The following is a 7,886-nucleotide window of genomic DNA, read 5'->3' as shown; positions in this document are numbered from 1 at the left end:
CATTCCTTGAGCAGTCTGCTGCTGACTTGTAACTTTTAATGCAACACATGTTTTGTGAAAGGCAAGAAGACATGGAGAAAAAGTTTCGCCTGATGTACGCATGGATGTATGTGTGTGTGTGTGTGTGTGTGTGTGTGTGTGTGTGTGTGTGTGTGTGTGTGTGTGTGTGTGTGTGTGTGTGTGTGTGTATAACTTGTCTGCTTCTCTTTCGGACTGTATCAAATAGGAAATCACCGTTAACTTGTACTGGCATTTTCACAAATATATGGATAAACTGGACACAAGCTTTTAAAATACTTTGACACAACAACAATGCACTTAGAGCACGCCTAGAAAAGACATTTTGCCCTAAAAATAGAAAACCTGAACAGTATTTGAACCAGATTTGCGTCTTCGTTCGAGAAGCAGAGACACGTAAAAACGTACTTGCAGCTAGAGCGATCTCTTTTCGGTCCTTGAACTGTCTTTCAGTGGGTTTACTATTTTAAACTCCGCAGGGCGCAGCACTGCTGATTACAGTGCCACAGAGAGAAATACTTCCCGGGCTCGGGTTTTCTTCTTCTTCCTCACCATCTTTTACAGCTTACACACAAATTCCACTGGAAGTAGTGGAGCTGTTATTTCAGCAGGCATCCTCCATGTGATGGAGGCTCTGGTTACAGGGGGCTGCTTCTGGATCACGCACATAATTACACACACACATCAGTGTCCTAAAACATTCCTTATTTTACTAAATAATTGGTAAAAACCTGCAGAAATTCTGAAACAATTAAATAATTGTGGAACTATTGCTCACCCTCCTGCACTGTTTCTTCTTTACCTCTCTCTCTCTCTCTCTCTCCCTCATCAACAACCCCACACACACACACACACACACACACACACACACACACACACACACACACACACTCTGCCTCTCTCTCTTTGGGACACAAATGTCTCTGTGGTATCCAGTCCTGTATAAACTTGAGCATTAGTGTGTTTTCAAAACTAACCATGCGCTAGAGGACATCATTAAGCCGATTAAGGCTTTTCATGCAAACATACCTGCCTTTGAACTGAGGTTTGTGTGATATTTAAGACTTTAAGTGGAGCCTCACTTTTCTGTGAGGGGTTTTGTGTGTGTTAAGACTCTGCTTTCTGAGCTCTGCAGTGAATTACAGCTGACCCATGAAGACCCCGGGGCCCCCCAACTCCTGCCTTTGGAAACCCCCTGTCATCTGGATCACATTGGGCTTAAATGGTGGGCAGAGCAGGACCCAGTCTGTCTGACACAAGCGAAAGAGGAGGACACTGGAATGAAGGTCCACTGCGGTGTGTGTTTCACTCTTCCTGTCTCTGTCGCGCACACACATAAACCTGTATGATGTTTAGATGGCGTATAATAGCGTTTGTTGGACCTAATGCATACAGTGTCTCCATACAGTGTTTCTTTGTACAAGAAAAGTCACATTTACAGTAATACATTCAAATCTCCTCATGTTACCACTAACATCGCTAACATTTTGCTTTAACTGTGAAATCGTAAATGCAGTGTTTTAACCAGGCCTACTGTAAATATGTGGAGCATCATCAAAATAGTCTGAAACATTGCACCATCACAAAAAAGTGTCCACTTGCCATAAATATAAGCAGAGCACCCAGTAAACCTGTTGTAAAAAACAAAAAATCCTCCAACCTGATGTGTTGCTGCCCCCTGCTGTACATTTGCATCCATGAACACAGACAGTTTATATGTATGAATTCAGAGGACACACGTGGTGATCTGATTGTATCAGCTATAAACATGCATAATACTTAAATACGTTTAATGATTCAAACTTTCATCACTTCTCTTCCCGCCACCTCTCTGTCATTAATGATGTTTTAATGGTTAATAACTTGTTTTTGTTGCTATAAAATGTTATAAAAGTGGAAGCATTTCAAAACGAGCAGGCCTTCATCGTCTCACCTTCATCAAATCCTTTTATATACACAAGCAGTTCTGAGACACAAATACAAAATACATAGGTATTTACAGAACATACATGTGAGTATTATTTATGTTTATTTATTGTTAATTGTGAATGAATCGTTAAACTTTAGCAAGCAGTAATTTTACTGTCACTACTGAAACAACAATAACGGCCCAGACCACCAGTAATGCTGGTTGTTTACATTATTTTGCCACTAGATTGTGTAACTTATGAGTTATACATTATATCACATATTGCATTATAGCTGTTGAGACAATACCAATAATATTCTGATGTTATAGTGTTGCGTGTATTTAATTACTGATCACTGAGTTTGTCCACATTCGGTCATGTCTGCTGGTGGCGTGGCCCACCTGCTGCAGCATCAGTGAGACTGCTCTCACCCCTCACGTGGACCTCTTGCCTTCACATTTTAAAGGACTGTGTAACTTTGAGTGTCATCTTTCAGCGTGCGCTGTTAATCTTGTGAGAGGTTTGTTGCTTGCACAGCGAGTGAAAACAGGACTAAACAGGACAGGAAACACGGGCTCCGGGTGCACAGGCCTTGTGACAGATCCCCGGCAATATATTTATTAACTATATATATATATAAACAGTTTTAGAGACAGAAGTTGCAATTTTACAAAAAACATTCTGAAAATGTTCATTAACCAAACAGTAAACATTATTAATTTATAATTTTGCTGCTCATAAACAATACAATAACTATCAAGCTATGTTTTTTATTTATTAACACATCTTCTTAGACACCGTGTTGCTACACCTTCTGTTGTTCCAATATTTTGCCTGTTTTTTTTTCAAAACATGATTTATATCAATGTAACCATTAATTAACGTAAATTAACATTCAAATACGTAAATAGCTGAGCACATTTAATGACATTTTCTTGACATTTGTGAGACTTTCACACAGTATATAAATTGAGAGGTTCGAGGATTATAATATTTATATCCTGGTGCTCACCTAGGCTGCAAGAGTATTCGGAGATAGATCTGCACTGGCATGCTAAATTATTGAATATGATCACAAATTCCAGTGCTCACAGCCAGTTTGCAACTTGCTTACATTTCCACACAAATACACCCCCCCCCCCGTATGAACACACACACACACACTCATCTCTCCCTCTCACACATTCAAGCACGTTGTTGAACTTCATTCTGTTAGTACATCCAGTAAGTGATGCAGCGCCTCGATTTTGGGGCACTTCAACGATTCCGCCACTAAGACCAAAGTTACTGATTGTGGTTAGTTTTTGTTTGGTTATGTGTTCATTAGTAGGTTAGTTTGTTAGTTTGAAGAGAGCTATTCAAAGCTCTTCTTTGGGTTAGTGACTGTTAATTTAGGAGACAAAACTCTCTTGCTTCTTTACAAGGGTGACTGACAGTCGCTGGTAGTAGGTCTGTCCTGTGCTTAAAAAAAAAAAAAAAAAGCACACACTATTACAGCCTCACCACTGTTAGTTAGTAGCACCAATAAGGAGTTAGCACTGGAGCCGAGGCTTGCTTGGCTTCTGTCTGATAGTACTGTCTGCGGCGACATCAAGCCAGACACTCACCTGCAGGTTGACCACACAGAGCACATGCAGACATAAAGACTGATCTCGAAAGATGTGAATTTAACCTGCGACGTGTGCGAGCTTGGAATCAGATCGCAATCGCTTTTGTAATAATTGTTCTCGAGTGTGTGGTCAACCCAGTTTAATATCAGCAGCTGTTCCTGCTCTTCTCTTCACCTTGACCTTAATCATTTTTATTTTCCCTTCTTGAGTCCCAAAACCCTTCTTGACATGCTTGGTGCGCCTTTTTTCACTAATTTTAATGATTTACCTAAATATCTAAAAGAAGGGATGCAAGATCATGCAAAGGGAGTATGCACATCAGACTGCGGGCAGAAAGCAGAGGGTTAGTGAAGTCAGGGTTAGAAATGCCAGCCAACAGCATTCTCAGTACAGGTTAGTAATCCTCCAGCTGTTAGCACATATATTAGTACTGTTAGATATTAGTGAGATACTGTTAGTACAACCCAGATGTGGGTAAAAATCTATTTACACATAATTATTAGCATTTGCTGTAATTGGCTTCAGTGTGAAATGATAGGACCGCAGGCATCAGGATGGCTTAATTAATGCCAGCGGGCATCATTTAGAAAACTACAGACCATTAATTTCCAATGGCATCCTTGTGATCTAAATCACTATAGTAACTGGTACTTCAATGAGGTTGTAACAAATGCTAAAAACCATTTGTAAATGTTGTTTTATCCCTTATCTGGTACATCCAGTGGCTAAAAGAATATAGACCTATTACTGAGTGTGCAGCTGTGGGGAAAAAAGCACCTTAAAGCAGCTTACAGCTTCAGGCCCATTACAAATACATTTTGTTAGACTGAGATGAGACACATGCAGACATACATGTAGGGTACATGCAAAGAAACACATGCACTCACGTAGACACCCCTTAACACACGCGCGCGCACACGAGATTCCACTTTAGAGGCTTCCACACAAACAAAAACACACTGTGTGAATGGCACACTGTTGCTGTGATGTGAGGAAACTTGTCATTTTCACACACTTTAGCAGCTTTTTCTTAAAATATCAGAGCTTTGCAATAGAATGAATCTGTCATAGATGTATTCCAGCTATGAAGAGACACAAAGGGAAGCCTTGTAGTGAAGTGTCTTATACAGGGAGAAACCTTCAGACTGCTAGAAAGACCAACAAAGAGGTCACTGCACACTGCAGCTAAAGGAAACAAGCATGAGTGAAGGTCGATGGCTACAGAATCAGTGTTTTTGATCAGGGAGAGGATGAGCTTATTACTTACAGGGAAAATGCATTTGAGAGGAAAACAACAACAAAAAAAACAGTGCAGCAAATTATTCTGAACGCCACCTGTAAAATAGCGCCCTGCTAAAACTTAGCACGATGATGATGACTATGAAGCAACAACTAAAATTTTAACTCTTTTCACTGATTTGCAAAAGCAGCAGAAGTCATGTCTTAGTAGGAAAACACTGGAACACGGATCCTCTCTTCTGAAGGTACGGGACAGTGGAAATGGCACCATGCAGCAGTCACTGCAAGAGAACAATAAAGGAAATTAGTATATTAAAGTGGAGTATAGTATAATGTGGATATAATGAATGATGGCATTATATGATTTTAAAGATGTATTTTTTGTCCTGGTTTGGCAAACATGAAAATATTTCCTTTTTTCACAAAAAATCTTGAATAAATTCATCTGTGAGGCAGATTATGCTAATCTGATTTGGTCACATGATCTCCTCTTTGTGCTTTGTATCTTTTCTTAAACATAATCCTAGGAAAAGTAGCATATAGTGAAATATATATATGTATATATGTATATATATATATATATATATATATATATATTCTATCTGTTCCTCATTTATCTGTCCTCTCTGCCAGCGCAGAGGCTTAACACAAATACACAAGGACACACACACTGTATGTGGGCAAAAGCATGACTGAGTCCATAAAAACTGGCTCGGCATTTTATATTCATCGACACTTATATAAGAAGTCACTGTGCAGAGCATAAAAGGGAATATGGGGGAATAAAAGTCACAGTGGTATAAATCTGCAGGTAGATCTCGTACCAGTCCATATGCAGCGCAGCAGAGGGCAATGGAGCGAAGCCACTGGGAGTACAATGAGGTCCTGTCAAGCCCCCCCAATCTGCTTTTTCCATCCATGTAACTGGAGAGGAGCACACAACACAAAGCAGCAGAAAAAGTGGGACGCAACCCAACTGTCCTCACAAGATCCCCCAGGTATTGGCTGTTCTTTCATCTTTTTTTTGTTTCTTTTTTACTGCTTTTACTGCTGAGACAAGTTGGACTGAAATACCCCCACTGTGAAAAGATGAGTCACTCAAGATAGGCGTCATTAATATCAGTTATCTAAATGACTGGGTAAGGCTATTAAATTTTCCATGTGACCTGAAAATTAACCTCCCTCGAGATTTTAATAAAGACAATCCGGTCTGTACACATAACCTGTCCTGTTGTTGGTTCCCTTCTGGATCCTCCCAGCCTCCTGTGTCTGCGTCTGCAGCGCTGTAGATGAATCCACAGGGGTACCTGAAAGGCAAAAACCATACAGTTAAACGTGTATGTATTTTCTGATTTGCAGGTTTTGTAATGCACAGCATACCTTACCATATATTTATCAACAGACTATAGAAGATCACAGTTAAGGCTGGGAGCTTTTGACATTGCTGTTGGCAGATCAGTGTAAAAATAGTGCAGCTTGTGCTCTGCAGATTAAAGGCGTGTAGGGTAGGTTATATACTGCTGTATATGTGTAGCAGGGAGACTAAAAATAGCCACAAGAAATAGATTTTTTTTTTTACTACAAGATTACTGGATTAGGAAAAGATATTCTCTAGACTCTAGGCCCTCAACTGCGGGAATTAAAGGAAATGTTTATCTTAAAAAAAACATATATGTAATTAAAGGATTGGGTCAGATTGGGGTTGGGGGGTGTTAAAGATGAGCAGAATTATTGGAAATAAATGATCTTTTTCCCTACCAGTGTTCTCCGGGTTCCACATGCACCTGTCACCAAACGATACGAAAAGATCGCTGCTTCTTCGTCTTTTTCCTTTCTCCGTCTTCTGCCGTGCTGATCAGCCGGCAAAACGGGCGTCGTGTGTGTGCGCGCAGTGATTGCGCTTGTACTGAAAGGCTGGTTGGACCGAGTCGCAGCGCAGTAACATGAACCGCGGCTGGGCGTCCTCTCTATATGGCTGCCGAGCTGAAAGAAGCAGATGTGGGAGTGCCAACAACAGCTGCGCACTGACGGGACTCCAGTCCACGGAAAACAGGATAAAGTGGAGACGGAAGCCGCAGGACAAAGAAGATGAACTGAGGGTATTAATGAGAACAGTAACTTCTTTCACTCAGCGCGCAGACCTGAATTAATCACCGGTCTCGGTCTCCAGCTGCTGCCACAGGTTTATGGTCTTTTGTATGCGCCCCCTTCATCCACCATCTGTGTTTCCTGGGCAACGGAGGACTGCCTGCAGGCGCCACCAGCAAGGCCTGCATGTAACCACCTCAAATCAAGGCTCACTACAGTGATGTGCTGTAATCCTGCTCACTAATGGTTGATATTTCTTCATCGTTAGCTAGTTTTTATATGTGCACACGCATAATCTCACACCTCTTCTTTTTTCTGCTTTTCATTCTCAGTCCGGAAAATTTGTATTTGGATAGTAGACTTAATATTTTCTTATCTTCTTGGATCTGTGATTCAACACATTCTATTTCAAATAATGGAAATTCAACTGAAGTACCAAGTCTTGGTTTTAATGTGAGTAAATGTATGCAAAAATGAACAGCTCTTTAAAAATAAGCGGCCACTTATTTGTACTAAATACTTCTTGAGCACCTGTGATAACACTCACAGTTAATGAACAAAAGAACTCAGATTACTCAGAGATGAATGAGAAAGTGCCACCAACTTAACTTAAATTAGCCTCTCAAGTAGAAATAATAATGGGCATCATTATTTCGTAGCAACTAATCAACTAGGTGCATTTACCTGCACTCAGAAAAACTGGAAAAACACTTGTACAAATCACCTGGAAAGCCAAAAATTTATGCAACACTGAAATGCTGACTAAAGAAAATGCTGCTTTTCTGGATTGACACCTCCAACTATTCTTCTATGAGTGGCTGAGTCAATCAGCTGATCTCAGTTCAGCTGAGCTTCCACTACTGAGGCATGAAGATTAGTCTGAGAGACCCAACAGAAAGCAAGATTCAGGAAATTTCCTAATAAACTCCCCCTAATGTGGTCTATTCAAAATAAATTACAAAAAAAATTACTATTTAAAAGTCATTAAAATTTTATATTGTTTCACAATCTAGGCTATTTT

General features: G+C 40.2%; 1 long non-coding RNA gene across 1 annotated transcript; it reads right to left on the bottom strand.

Moving 5' to 3' along the window:
- Nucleotides 1–2,137: 2,137 nt before the first annotated feature.
- On the bottom strand, nucleotides 2,138–6,996 carry LOC115786013 (uncharacterized). The gene is made up of 3 exons (XR_004020391.1): nucleotides 6,536–6,996; nucleotides 5,602–6,084; nucleotides 2,138–5,058 (listed from the first exon to the last, which is right to left on the bottom strand). It is a non-coding gene; the product is annotated as an uncharacterized LOC115786013 (long non-coding RNA).
- Between the last annotated feature and the right edge of the window lie 890 nt (nucleotides 6,997–7,886).

Source organism: Archocentrus centrarchus, chromosome 9, assembly GCF_007364275.1.
Source record: "Archocentrus centrarchus isolate MPI-CPG fArcCen1 chromosome 9, fArcCen1, whole genome shotgun sequence".
NCBI lineage: Eukaryota > Metazoa > Chordata > Actinopteri > Cichliformes > Cichlidae > Archocentrus > Archocentrus centrarchus.
The sequence above is the reverse complement of the archived record's forward strand: the minus strand, read 5'-3'. Positions and strand labels throughout refer to the sequence as shown.